This window comes from Papaver somniferum, chromosome 6, assembly GCF_003573695.1.
Source record: "Papaver somniferum cultivar HN1 chromosome 6, ASM357369v1, whole genome shotgun sequence".
Classification (NCBI taxonomy): domain Eukaryota; kingdom Viridiplantae; phylum Streptophyta; class Magnoliopsida; order Ranunculales; family Papaveraceae; genus Papaver; species Papaver somniferum.
Genome location: NC_039363.1, coordinates 159,933,186 through 159,947,469, shown reverse-complemented (window position 1 = coordinate 159,947,469; position 14,284 = coordinate 159,933,186). Strand labels below are relative to the sequence as shown.

Genomic DNA, 14,284 nt, shown 5'->3' with positions numbered 1-14,284 from the left:
GTGCGCCCCCTTTGATCTTTAGTGTCCGATTCCAACTACAAGTGGAACTATTTTAAATTTGGAGATTTATCATGAGGAAAAAAAATGCTCAATATCCCTTAAGAATGCAAAAATTTCCCTTGGTGTTTGCAATTGTTAATATCAGAACAACAATACTTTATATATCCCGTTAGGATCGATAGGGAAAAACCAAATCAATTGGCTATATGATTCTTCTTAAGAAAATAAAGATATCATTTACATTTTTAAGGAATCCATGATTTCCCGTAAGAAATGGAAACTAATGGTTTGTTAATAAAAAAATAAAATTATGATTGGTAAAGGTTTGTTTAAACGATCATCGTCGAACTATGGAGAAAACAAAAATATTGGCTATAATTTCTTAATGCCAATTTTAACATCTGTTCCACAAAATTGATGGAGAAAACTAATATCGGTTGGTATATACGGTACACCAAATTTACATCGACAAAAAGAAAAATAAATGTCGACTTAGTCATCGCATAGAGAAAATCCACTTCGTGGTTGACAATGGTTTCTTGTAACAAAAAAATAAAAACCAATTATAAAAATCACACGATCTTCGTTTAATGGAAAGAAGATACCAAAATTAATTGGCCATAGGTTTTTCAACTATTCATGTAATTAGTTACCGTAAGGTAATTAAAGTCTGCGACGACACCAACTTTTGGTGATTAGAGTTTCATGAAAGAGATAGAAACTGTAGACCATCTTTTGATGTATTTTTTTTCTATGAAAAAGATTAGAAAAGAAAGGAAATCGTACCTTTTTTTTCTGGCAAAGTATCACCCACATCCCATTAATATAGAAAGAATAGTATTATCCATCATTAACATTTATTATTATCATATAGAGAAAATAATAAGATAATCAAATATCTCAGAATATCAAACGTATACACCCATTCATGGAACTTATCTGAAAACGTGGGGTACAACAACCTCACCCAAAACTTCGCTTATCAATTTGTATGGACAAACTCCAATATACTTTCAAGAGAATCATCGAGAATCAATCATAATAAAGTATATCAAAGAGTTATATCTCTCTTTCTTGATTCAATACTTACTCAAGCAAATATAAATCTGCGACTCTAATTGAATACAAGAGAAATCACTTGAACGGTACCAAAGACTAATGTTCAAGTATCAATCTATGTAAATAAACAACCAAAGGTTGGATATTCTAATTGATTGATTCAAACGCATAACCTGTGATATTTCAATTATATAACAAAATATAATGCGAAAAAGAAATAACACAAACACCAGAAGTTTTGTTAACGTGGAAACCTCTAACGCAGAAAACCCCTGGGACCTAGTCCAGATTGAACACACATTGTATTAAGCCGCTACAAACACTAGCCTACTACAAACTAACTTCGGTCTGGACTGTAATTGAACCCCAATCAATCTCACACTAATCCAAGGTACAGTTATGCTCCTATGTCTCTGATCCCAGCAGGATACTACGCACTTGATTCCCTTAGCTGATCTCACCCACAACTAAGAGTTGCTACGACCCAAAGTCGAAGACTTTAATAAACAAATCTGTATCACACAGAAAAGTATACGGTAATAGATAAATCTGTTTCCCACATAAATACCTACGAGTTTTGTTCCGTATTTTGATAAATCAAGGTGAACAGGAACCAATTGATAAACCAGACTTATATTCCCGAAGAACAGCTCAGTATTATCAATCACCTCACAATAATCTTAATCGACGCGGCGAAAGAAGATATTGTAGATCACAAACGATGAGACGAAGATGTTTGTGATTACTTTTATATCTTGCCTATCGGAGATATCAATCTCAAGCCAATCATTAAGATTGTAGTCAACATGATAGAATCAGCAAGATCATATCACACAACTACAAGAAAGTAGTATCGGTCAGGCTTCACAATCCCACTGAAGTCTTCAAGTCGTTACCCTACAGGGTATCGAATAAACCTAAGGTTAAAGAATAATCGACTCTAGCTTATACAACTAGTATCACACAAGAGATGTGGGGATTAGGTTTCCCAGTTGCTAGAGTTCTCCCTTATATAGTCTTTCAAATCAGGGTTTGCAATCAATGTTAGCTTAGTAACAAAGCATTCAATATTCATCGTTAGATGAAAACCTGATTAGATTCAAGCTAATATCTTTCAACCGTTAGATCGAAAACTTGGCTTGTTACACACAAATGAAATGCACGATTTTAGGTTTGTGTAACCGTACCCATATGAGCAAATGGTTATCCGTATGAGCACTTTCATATCAACCATATTATTCTTCACCATAACTAGTTCAAATGACTCAAATGAACTAGTTAGAGATTTGTTCAATTGCTTAGATCTTATAAAAGTATACAAGACACAATCGAAGCAAAAACGATTTGATTCACTCGAATCGACTCATGAACTTCATAGCCACAGTTTGCAAACTTGCATTCCTTGGTTTATATAAGTATAAGTTCATGAATAATCGTTTTTATAAATAACCAACTTAAGTTCGCGGACTGAGTTCGCGGACTTAAGTATCCGGAATAAGTTTGTAAACAATTCACAAACTCCAGCAGATTTTCTCCGGACGAGAACCTCCAACAGTTCGCGGACCGGGTTCGCGGACTCTGTTTCGGTTATCCTGATCAACAAATTATGCATACTTTAGTTCAATTAATAAGGACTTACACATATATGTGTTACCACACAATGCTTATATCCAACAATGGTTATATTTTCTAAACTCTCATTTCAATCATTGAAACATTCTTAGAGGACGTTATATAGTTGTTATTCACAAACCATTTATCGTCAAAGCCATTTTCAAGTGATTGAAACTTAACATGACTTTCGTCACTAGGTAAAGATGAACTTGGATAAAGCGAAAGCTTACCAACACATATTTCGAGAAATAGATAGGCGAGATAAACTTGGCTCGGAATAGCAAATGTGTATAATCAAAGTCTAAATAGTAAAACGACCTTTTTTATCAAGATAGGAGATAGAGTAGATAGACTTTTGAGTGATAGATAAGTTCAAATCTCCACATACCTTTTAGTCTATGAAGTTCCACTAGTTCCTTGAGTAGTTATCCGTCTTTTATGATGATCGACATGGAGTTTTTGAGCTCAACTACACTTTATATCCTAGTCCGAGATTTATCTATAATAGACTAGAAATCAAGACTTATAGTTTTGATCACTAACATTGACAAACATGCTTGAGATAGCAACGCATGCGAGTTCGACCAAGCAGTGCTCTAACAATCTTCCCCTTTGTCAATTTTAGTGACAAATCTTTTAGTACATATGGAATACAAAAATAGATAAATAAACTTTTGTAGATCCTATTCCACATGCCTAATCTTCAACATTACTCGAAATCTTCGTCACTTCCAAGTACTCCAATGATTCCAAAGGTTGTAAGTTTAGCATAATCGTTGTTGAAAATCCGTAGCTATAATAATGAGAAGACAAGAATTCTCAATCATTGTTATACAGTGTCATAGTATTATTATACAACATCAAAGTTCAATTGTATCACAACTTCGACAACAATACTGCGGTGATATGTATCACTCCCCCTTAGTCAATACTCCATCTCACATGGAAACATTCCCCCTTACATAATGATCCGAAAACCATATGTATTTGTAGTGTGAACTACACATTAATTCTCCCCCTTTTTGTCAATAAAATTGGCAAAGGTACGAAAACGGGATCCTAGTGAAATTTCCAAAGAGACATTTCATGACCAAAAGTAAGCACATATCAACTTATTTAGATGAAATCATATAGCCGAAGCTAAATGCTTTCATCAAGGAGTTTATAAAGATACAATATAACTCCTATAATATTCCACAATCGCACTCCCCACAAATATTTGGCAATTAAGCACCAGTTCAATTAAGAACTCTCCCCCATAATATGTCATTCCCGAAAGAACAACAAGACCGACCTTAATTTCATAAGAAAAGAAGGATTCTTTGGACATAAAAAATCACATACGAATATGAATTTGAATCCAAATAATACTCAATTAAATTAACCATAAACTCATGATTAATCTAATCGAAGATGCTCAACATAAGAGAACTTACGGAGCCGCACAGTATATACATAAAATATGGATCAGGGAAGATCAATACTGCAGAATAAACAAGGATTCATTCTATTTTCCATCACTATTTGCACAATAACATACAATAGGCATAATCCTCGTAAACAAAAGTTCATCCTATCTTCCATCAATAATGACATAATAGGCTTCAAACTTTTGTAAAGTCAAAAGCTCATTCATTCTTTTATCAATACATGCATATCGACATATGAAAGACTTAACTTTTGACAGGGTATGGGACAGTCATAGTTCACGGACGCAAACACACATATCCCATAAAAAAATTTAATATATAAAACCATAAAGATTAATACTGCAAAAATCATCTTCCAAACAATTTTAGAATTTAAATAATTAAACCTAAAAACATGAAGATGAAAACGTTGGACATAGCTATGTGTAATCATAATAATGGCTATTCCAAATTCTAGTTATTCTTCTAAACAAAACAAGAAAATAAAATTCTCATCCAAAGATTTACTAGGAAATAGAAATCAAAGTTCATTGAGAACCTCATACCGTTCAATGAATCCATCAAAGAAGGTATCACTGATTTCCTTTATTCTCTTGACCGTAGACACACCATGTTCTTGAGTTAGAACACCAACTTTACGATCAACAAACCGAACAAGCTGTCTAGCCTTGACGCAGTCCATGATGAGCTTCTTTTGACTCTGTATCAGAATACTCTGATTAATAAGGATTCTGACCTGACCATCTAAGAGTTGGTTTTTTTGCAGTTGAAGATTTGCAAACTCGACCTTTGAATTGTTCTGAAAAGGCATTAAATCCTTGACGGAATCATCAATCCAGGATTTGTGATCCTTTCTTTCAAGCATCTTCTTTAGAACCAGCTCTTGAATTGATTCACGTCTTTGAGTATCGTCCTCCATATCAAGATGCACAATCTCTTGAGATTTTGCAGAGTTCTCCATGTAATTTTTTGTTAGGGATGGAAAAACACCATATAGAGCGAATATATATATATATATATATGTGTGTGTGTTTTGTAAACATGAGAAGGAAACTCTTGTTATGGAAACCCTGTGAACTCACAAGAAGAGGACGCGAACGTTTGTGGACCGTTAGCACAAAAACTCAACAGAAAAATAATATACAACATACTTGAGCATTTCTCAATAATTTTCCTTGCACCTCTGATAGACACATTTTTGTGTCTGAATTGTCCTCAGTGTCTCTATTGCTAGTGCTTGATTTTGTACTTATTATTGTGTTTTTATGTTTGTGTAGGTGTTTTTGGAGAAATACACTTGTGTGGAAAAAGTTGCTCAAAAAGTGCTATTTGGACCCCTGGAGGACATTTGCTATACGGACACCAGATTTGGCTAAGGGGCACCCAAGGTTATGCGTAGCCCAAATTCATCCTCAGCACCCAAATTCATCCTTAGCATCCATCTTCTTCTTTTGAATTTCATTTTGGCGGGAAAATGAAAAACAAAATTGTGTAATTTTCAATCAAATTTTGAAGGAGTTCTGGGTAGATTAAAGGGCTGAAATTTGTTGGGTAGTTGTGATATGTCCCAACAAAACTATCATGAGTGATTTGATCGACTAAATTTGGCTAGATAACTCCCGAGAAGAAAACATGGGAGTTTATTCTCGGAAGAGGTTATCACGGGATCTGCGCGAGCAGCAGAGGAGTTTGCACGTGTTTGGAAGACCCTAACAACTATTTGGAGTATGAAGGAGTTAAATATGGAAATTTGGAAGCTTCAGAACACGTGTAGAGATCAAAAATATGAATTATTTCCTAAACTGGCCTTGAAGAATAATGGAGAATTATATGAAGTTATTACGTGAGATTTTGCTGTTGATGGGTTATAAATAGGTGCCGGGATATCATAGAAGGTTTATGGAGATTTTGGGAGATTACAGAGCTGTGAAAGTCGAGTTGCAGAAGAATCACCATTTCTGCTGCTATAAAGAACACCAAGAACATAAGGCGTGCAACAACAGTCGTTTCTCAACAGTGGAAACGACACACAGGCGTGGGTCGAGAGCTACAGAATCAGCGACAGTACTGTTCTATATCGTTTTTTTCAGTTTGTAACAAATATAACTGTTACAAAACCCGGTTTAATAGTTTTTCTCCATTTCATCTTTGTAAACACCCTTTGAGCAACGAAATCAACTTTTGAGCGTGTTTCCAACATGATAATGAGCTAAATCTCCCACAACCAAGGCAATGAGGAAGCTATTTACGCATGAATAATTGGTAACTATTTTATTTTCTCTAATTTATAATTCATAATTCACTCAATCACTGCTTTTGCAGAGTTTTAAATTGTTTGTATAATTTTCTTAATTAGTTGTGATTCAATCTGATAGGTTATACTTTGTTTAGTCAATTGATAATCTATGCTTAGGGAGTACAATTGATATTTGAGAATTTGCCTGATTATTTGTGATTAATAAATAAGGGACTTAAAAGATAATTAGAGGTTTAGATTATTTGCCATAATTTATTCATGTGTGATAGTGGAATCAGTGTCTTGGTAATTCCTAATGATCTTGAATTAAGTTTTGTTTGTTTTTAAATTTCATTAAATCTAAAATCTTTTGCTTTCACAAGTCTCAATGAACCTATTACTACTACAACAACTTGAAACCGCATCAATTTTTGGCGCCGCTGACGCGGACTTGTCTTTAGGCTAGAGTTTTTAGAATTTCTTTTTTTTTTAGGTTTTTATTTGTTTTTCATTTTTATTTTATTTGTTCTTCTTTACGTTTTTGGGTTTTTGTCTTTTCCTTACAGATTTTGGAGTTTTGAGCGAAAGAAAAAATTGCCAAAGTTTTTGGTGAATACTTAAAGATTTGGAGTAAAAGCAAAGCGAAGGGAGCGAAAGAAAAGAAGTATAAAAATTAATTAAAAACAAACGAGAAAGAGAGACACAATTATTTTTTTTTAGATTTTTTTTTTTTTAGATTATCTTTTTCTTTTGCACTTTATTTTTGGACTTTGGATTGTGGACTTTGGGACTTTATTTTTTTAAAACCCTACGGAAGGGTGGTTTAAAAATAAATTGTTTGCAGAGAAGGACGACGATTATGATATCGCCTCGGCCCCTCGGGTTCGTACATGACATAAGAGTCGTGGCCCGAGTCGACTTCAGCGGTTCATCCCCCGTCTGGCACGGGAGGTAAGTTTGTCGAAACACTCGCGAATCCCCTGTCAGCAAGTTACTGTATTCCTTCGTTTGAATATATGCTGAGGATTTGAAAACGACTGCTTTAATTTCCTAGTAAAGGGCAAGGACTGGCCATACAAGATAATGGTTCGTATTTCATCACCGTTCCCTTCTTGCCCACCTTAGGAAAACGAAACCAAACGCGAACTTAAGCCTAAAAGTTGACTAGAACGAGACCTATAGGGTAACGAGCTTAATAGGAAAGTCATTCGAAAAATATTGGTTACTATTTTAAGCATGCTTCAAAAGTTCATGATGGTTTCCATGAGTTGAATACGCCGCCTTGTAACGCCGGTGAGGCCTTGGGTATCAAAGCTCCACTAAGCTTCCCTCGTCTCGATTCAACTTACTTAAACTCGGATTGATTCCAGAGGGGTTTGCTTAAATTGTAACGAATTTCCTTTCGAAAGATTAGAAGCTGGTTTGAAAACAATCTAAGTGGAGCCATCATGCTTTTTGTTTGCTAGAAATCAGTAGGTTTGCTATGGTGGAGTTAGCCTTGTTTGTGTTTGCATAGAACTTCCATTCATTACTTTTAGGATTTCTTTCTTTTTCTTTTGTTTTTCTAGTGTATGCCCAAGGTTATTAAAGAGCGGGCTTGGAAAAGAAACACTCTAGGTCGTTTGATTAGTGATAAACCTAGTAGTTCTTCTTGTGAAGGTGGGGAGCTCGAAGACTCTTATTTTGAGAGCCCTTTCTTTGGAAATTTCAGCTTTGAAAACTTGACAATTAGTGAAGAAAGTACTCCTAGTCCTTTGGTAATGCCATAAATGGCAACTTTGAAAGCTTTATTAAACCCAACTAGGACCTCTCGTTCGTCTTGTATCAAGTTAGCTGAAACCGAGGCAAATTATGAACTCAAACCTGGGACTTTACAGATGCTCCCAATCTTTCTAGGAAAAGAGAATAAGAACCCCTATTTTCATGTTAGGAAATTTGAGGAAGTTTGTAGTACTTTGAAAATTAAAAACCTTAGTGATGATGCATTAAAACTTAGGTTATTCCCCTTTTCCTTAAAAGATAAAACCAAATCTTGGTTGTATAGTTTGGCTTCTGAGTCAATTGAAACCTATGACCAACTTACGTCTGCCTTTATACATAAGTTTTTCCCAAGGCACAAAACATCGTCTATTAAGACACAAATCTGTATTTTTGCTCAACAAGAGGGAAAATCTTTATATAGGTATTTAGAAAGTTTCAATGACTTAATATCTCAATGTCCTCATCATGGTTTAGAGATGGTTAGGTTAGTTCGGATCCTCCACGAGGGTTTAGATTATTCAACAACAACCATGGTTGAGTCCTTATGCACAAGTGGGTTTGAGAATAAAACTGTTGATGAGGCGATGACATTTTTGAATGAAATCATTGATAAGACCCAATAATGGGAAAATAGTAGGGAACCCCAGAAAACAATTCTTCTAAGTAGAGGAAATGTCAATAGGGTAGAAGGATCTTATGAGTCAGATGCTAAAATAGCAGCCATAGCCAAAAGGTTAGAAGCCTTAGAATTAGGTCATTCTAGTGGTAATAATGGTAGAATAGAGCCTTCTTGGGAAGGCCATACTGTGGAGGATCAAGCCACTGCTCTTTATAACAACACTAGATTCGATAACCGTCAGAAGTTTGACCCATATTCAGAAACCTATAACCTTGGCTGGAGAAACCATCCCAACCTTTCTTGGTATAAGGGACAGAATCAAGGTCAGTCTAGTAACTCTCAGGTTCCCCCAGGTTTTGGCTATACTAAGAATCCTTCAGCTCCGACACAGTTTCAGAACCCTTAGGATAAGAAGATTATGAGTTTAGAAGAGTCTGTTGCTTTGTTAACTCGTAACACTGTGCATTTTCAGCAATCTGTCGCTCAAGGTTTAGAAAAAAATAAGAGAATAGGTCAGGCTAACTCTCAGGCTATTTCGGAGTTAAAAACCCAGGTTAGTCAGATAAATGAGTCTTTAAGAGAAATAGGTAAGTTTCCTAGTCAAACTCAACCCAACCCTAGAGGAATTAATGAAATTGGTGAAAGACCATCTGAACATGTAAATGCTATTAAAACCGTTAGGAGTGGTAGAGTGATAGATAACAAGGTTTCCATGCCTGATAGTGAACATGTTGTAGTTCACCCTTCTGAACCAGAAACTGGGGAGAGGGGGGAGTTTTGGAAGAGCAAAATAGTTGCGTTTAATTTTTCTCCTTTTCTCTTCTTTGTAAACACCATTTGAGCAATAAAAATAAATTTTGAGTGTGTTTTCATAATGAGAAGCTAAACCCCATCACTGAGACGACGGAGGAAGTCGAATTTCATACATGGTAAAATTATTTTACTCTCTATATGACTTTTGCACTTATTTTAAATTGATTTATGATTTGAATTAATTAGTTATTATTTTATTCGATGGGTCATGCTTTCTTAAATGTTTGATGTCCCATGCTTACGATTTATAACTAATGTTTTGAGAATCTACCTTGGAAAAAATAAAAGTTAGTATATTTTATTTATTGAGCTATAATTGCCGAAGAATAAATAATTGAACCTTAGGATATGAATTCGGTCAACTCCTAGTCCCAGTAACTCTCTCTTTTATTATTTTCATTAAACCTTTAAATTTAATTTGCACAAGTCTTAGAGTTCGAATCCTTATTTACAACAACGATTAAAAATTTCATCATTTTGGCGCCGCTAGTTTTATTAGTCTTCACAAAACCATGACTTCTAAAAATTTCATCATTTTAGAAGTCATGGTTTTGTGGATACACCTCTGGTAAACCCTCCCGAGACTATATCTCGGTCACTAGGGCCACCTAGTGAGTTAGGATTTTATTTTTATTAGTTTTGCTCGAGGACTAGCAAATAATAGGTTTGGGGGTATTTGATAGACACAATTTTGTGTCTGAATTGTCCTCAGTTTCTCTATTGCTAGTGCTTGATTTTGTACTTATTATGGTGATTTTATGTTTGTGTAGGTGTTTTTATGTTTGTGTAAGTGTTTTTGGAGAAATACACTTGTGTGAAAAAAGTTGCTCAAAAAGTGCTATTTGGACCCCTGGAGGACATTTGCTATACGGACCCCAGATTTGGCTAAGGGGAACCCAAGGTTATGTGTAGCCCAAATTCATCTTTAGCACCCATCTTCTTCTTTTGAATTTCATTTTGGCGGGAAAATGAAGAACAGAAATGTGTAATTTTCGATCAAAGTTTGAAGGAGTTCTGGGTAGAGTAAAGGGCTGAAATTTGTTGGGTAGTTGTGATATGTCCCAACAAAACTATCATGAGTGATTTGATCGACTAAATTTGGCTAGATAACTCGGGAGAAGAAAACAAGGGAGTTTATTCTCGGAAGAGGTTATCACGGGATTTGCGCGAGCAGCAGAGGAGTTTGTACGTGTTTGGAAGACCCTAACAACTATTTGGAGTGTGAAGGAGTTAAATATGGCAATTTGGAAGCTTCAGAACGCGTGTAGAGATCAAAAATCTGAATTATTTTCTAAACTGGCCATGAAGAATAATGGAGAATTATATGAAGTTATTACGTGAGATTTTGCTGTTACTGGGTTATAAATAGGTGCTGGGATATCATAGAAGGTTTACCAAGAGTTTGGGAGATTACAGAGCTGTGAAAGTCGAGTTGCAGAAGAATCACCATTTCTGCTGCTGTGAAGAACACCAAGAACATAAGGCGCGCAACAGCAGTCGTTTCTCAACAGTGGAAACAACACACAGGCGTGGGTCGAGAGCTACAGAATCAGCGACAGTACCGTTCTATCGTTCTTTTTAGTTTGTAACAAATATAACTGTTACAAAACCCGGTTTAATAGTTTTTCTCCATTTCATCTTTGTAAACACCCTTTGAGCAATGAAATCAACTTTTGAGCGTGTTTCCAACATGATAATGAGCTAAATCTCCCACAACCAAGGCAATGAGGAAGCTATTTACACATGAATAATTGGTAACTATTTTGTTTTCTCTAATTTATAATTTATAATTCACTCAATCACTGCTTTTGCAGAGTTTTAAATTGTTTGCATAATTTTCTTAATTAGTTGTGATTCAATCAGATAGGTTATACTTTGTTTAGTCAATTGATAATCTATGCTTAGGGAATACAATTGATATTTGAGAATTTGCCTGATTATTTGTGAATTAAGAAATAAGGGACTTCAAAGATAATTAGAGTTTTAGATTATTTGCCATAATTTATTCATGTGTGATAGTGGAATCAGTGTCTTGGTTATTCCTAATAATCTTGAATTAAGTTTTGTTTGTTTTTAAATTTTATTAAATCTAAAATCTTTTGCTTTCACAAGTCTCAACGAACCTATTACTACTACAACAACTTGAAACCACATCAACCTCTCAAGTTAAAAACAAGGAAAAGAATACCTGGAATCAGGTGATAGAGTGAGAAATAATCCCACTATGATCATTGAGAAAGGAGTTGTACATATCATCTGACAGTTTGATTTTTGTGTTCTTCTCCTTTATTTGGTTGTCTTTCATCACAGAAGAGTAAGACACAGCTTGTTTAACATATCCGTCAGAAGACTTTCTCTGAGGACTAAATCTAGGACCTCTTGAGATTGGTTCAAGAGGATCAGGATAGAGAGGGATCCATTTTCTAGACTTAGATTTACCAGATTCATTCTTATAAACACAGGGAATGTGTTCATTAGTGGCACAAGAATTTATACCATTGGGATGAACTTGTACCTCGTGATGATTTATAGAAAGGGGATCATTTTTATAAGATTTCTGGTTTTTCTGGGGGTACGAGATTCACTGTAGAAGTCGACGGACTATTTACTCTTGATGGTAGAAAGAAGAAAATTATGAAGATTAGAGATTTGTTTCCTCCTGGCAAAACAATGAATAGCATGGTGATTCTTTTTCCCACATAATGTACAGGTTCGTGGAGGAGAAGCAATAACTGGCACCTGTTTTAACCTCATATCTATATGAGAAGATTGTAAGTCATGTAAACCTTTCTTGACACAACCTTCTTCTGGAGGATATCTATTCATGTGCTGTAATTCATGAGAATTAGTTAGTACAGAAGAATTTCTCCGTAAGACAGAGTTTTCCTTTTCCAAGGATCTGCATTGTTCATGGGCTAGAATAAGAGATGCGCCTTGTTTCTCTTTTTCGACACGAAGTCTGTTTAGATCTGATGAATGCGTCTCGATCAAAAGTTTTTCTCTAATTGAGTCTTCCTTGACAATATTCTCAAGGCTACTAATATTTTCACGTTGTAGAGTAGTTTCTTGGGAAGTTTTTCAATATTGTTAGAGAAAGACTCAATGATATATAGAGTTCACGTTCTCGATCAAGAGACTTTTCAAATTCATCAATAAGTTGAGAATGATCATGAAAATCAATGGCCTCAGTAGAATTTTTTGAGATTCTGGTGAGCTCCATTTCAGCTTTGCCATATTGTCAATTGTCTCATTGGAGGGAGAGATGTCAAAAATTGATGAAACAACCTTCCTACCTCGGGATTCGGAAGAATCATCTAAGGAGCAATCCTTTGAGGTATTCCCAAGACATTTGGCATAGTTAAAATCTTTTGGAGATATCTTGGTATGCGTATATGTCAGAGAAGATATTCTGTCCTCAGATTCAGATTTCCACAAACACAGATTTGTAAGGTCTTTAAATGTGTTTTCCTGCTCTGATACCAATTGAAAACGTGGGGGTACAACAACCTCACCAAAAATTTCGCTTAGCAATCTGTATCGAAAAACTCCAATATACTTTCAAGAGAATCAACAAGACTCAATCTTAATAAAGTATATCAAAGAGTTATATCTCCCTTTCTCGATTCAATACTTACTCAAGCAAATAGAAATCTGCGAGTCTAATTGAATACAAGAGAAATCAATTGAACGGTACCAAAGACCAACGTTCAAGTATCAGTCAATGTATCAACAACCAAAGGTTGGATATTCTAATTGATTGATTCAAATGCACAACCTGTGATATTTTAATTATATAAAAAAATATAATGCGGAAAAGAAATAACACAGACAACAGAAGTTTTGTTAACAAAGAAACCAAAAACGCAGAAAAACCCCGGGACCTAGTCCAGATTGAACACACATTGTATTAAGCCGCTACAGACACTAGCCTACTACAAACTAACTTCGGTCTGGACTGTAGTTGAACCCAAATCAATCTCGCACTGATCCAAGGTACATTTATGCTCCTACGTCTCTAATCCCAGCAGGATACAACGCACTTGATTCCCTTAGCTGATCTCACCCACAACTAAGAGTTGCTACGACCCAAAGTCGAAGACTTTAATAAACAAATCTGTATCACACAAAAAAGTCTACGGTAATAGATAAATCTGTACCCCACAGATATACCTACGAGTTTTGTTTCGTCTTTTGATAAATCAAGGTGAACAAGAACCAATTGATAAACCAGACTTATATTCCCGAAGAACAGCTCAGTATTATCAATCACCTCACAATAATCTTAATCGACGCGGCGAAAGAAGATATTGTGGAATCACAAACTATGAGACGAAGATGTTTTTGATTACTTTTATATCTTGCCTATCGTAGATATCAATCTCAAGCCAATCATTACGATTTTACTCAACATGATAGAATCAGCAAGATCATATCACACAACTACAAGAAAGTAGTATCGGTCAGGCTTCACAATCTCAATGAAGTCTTCAAGTCGTTACCCTACAGGGTATCGAAGAAACGTAAGGTTAAAGAATAATCGACTCTAGCTTATACAACTAGTATCACACAAGAGATGTGGGGATTAGGTTTCCCAGTTGCTAGAGTTCTCCTTTATATAGTCTTTCAAATCAGGGTTTACAATCAATGTTAGCTTAGTAACAAAGCATTCAATATTCACCGTTAGATGAAAACCTGATTAGATTCAAGCTAATATTTTTCAACCGTTAGATCGAAAACTTGGCTTGTTACACA

General features: G+C 35.2%; 1 pseudogene; it reads right to left on the bottom strand.

Moving 5' to 3' along the window:
* Positions 1-8,472: 8,472 nt before the first annotated feature.
* LOC113292166 lies at positions 8,473-8,572 on the bottom strand (annotated as a pseudogene).
* Positions 8,573-14,284: the final 5,712 nt, after the last annotated feature.